Below are 1,450 nucleotides of genomic sequence, written 5' to 3'. Positions count from 1 at the left end.
GACACTTTTAATCATTGAAAATGAGAGAGATTAATTATTACAAGATAGTATTAAAAGAAATAACAATAACGTTTTTGTATCACAAAATAATGTGTGAACATGAGAGAGAGAGAGAGAGAGAGAGAGAGAGAGAGAGAGAGAGAGAGAGAGAGAGAGAGAGAGAGAGAGAGAGAGAGAGAGAAATTAATATAAAGTTGCTTATCATTTGCAATAAGCATTTTTAATTCTATATTACACAGCTTTCAAGATCTAGAAGTTATGAACACGTTAAGATTTGTCAGCATAGGGGCTATCAAACTTAATAATGAATATAGTAAGAATAACAGTTGAAATAAACACTTATGTAAAGTGTCTCCGAGACTGCAATAACATAGATTTCGTACTATGCTTAACCAAGCGATGAACATTTTACCTGTGCCATTGAAATTTCCATACGAGATATGAGAAAAAACCTTTGATATTACATGGAAGGCACAACTTCATATAAAAGTTTTCACATGCAAAACCCATTGCTTGTCTAAAGCCCCTTGAACAAGAGTAGTAAGTGAATGGCAGGCACAAACATTTACGAGTTCTCTGGTGCGGGTGGCGATTGTGAATGTAGTTTACGTCAGACATGTGGAAACCACCCTGACATCTAACCCATGTCACCTGCTTGTGCATACTGCCTGCCTTGGACTGTTTGATCTGGTAACACCGCTTCAAAGCGAAAGAATTATGGACAAATTCGAACGGCCGCCCTGCCTGTATTTGCCCTCCGTGTGAGAGGGTCTTTACAATGGGTTATAGTTTAAATTATAAGATAAGCTGTCGAACCTCTGCATTCCTCCAAATAATATATACCCCCCATCCGTAAATTATTTCTAAGAGGACCTTTAAAAGAAATTTATCTTCAGTAATTCAGTATTTGAGTTTTCATCCACCAATTCTACATCAGGGGAACTCATTCCTATGTCCCTGCCCATGTTAAAACCCTTCATTAAGAAGTTCGTTAACTAGAACCAAGTGAGAATCTCGGTAAAATTTAAGTCAACATGGCCCATCTGGTATCCATACGCCAGGAGTAAAATCTATTAACTAAATGCTAAGCTAGTGCATCGTAGTACCCAAGTTACTTACAAAACTTGCATATATTTCTAATCAAGCTAAAGTTTTGAATTTGCTGGTGTGGATCTTTTGCATTCACTGTGATACATCAATAGACACCCTTGGTAAAGCTAAATTAGTTACACAACTTGTTTAAAAGTACTTAGATTTCAGATTAGTGCCCACTAATGCCTCTCACGGGTTTTGGTAGCCTATTGGAAACTTCCCCGCCAGGGGTTGTGCTGGACCGAGGTTGGAGACTAGCTTATGCTCTATAGTTTGCCTGCAACCTCTTCAATCCTTGTGAACTAAGGCGGTGGTATGTTTGGGGAAGCCTATAGTTCTACCTGCTGATTAATCAGCA

Source organism: Palaemon carinicauda, chromosome 5 (assembly GCF_036898095.1).
Source record: "Palaemon carinicauda isolate YSFRI2023 chromosome 5, ASM3689809v2, whole genome shotgun sequence".
Taxonomy (NCBI): Eukaryota; Metazoa; Arthropoda; class Malacostraca; order Decapoda; family Palaemonidae; genus Palaemon; species Palaemon carinicauda.
Note: the sequence above shows the minus strand (reverse complement) of the source record.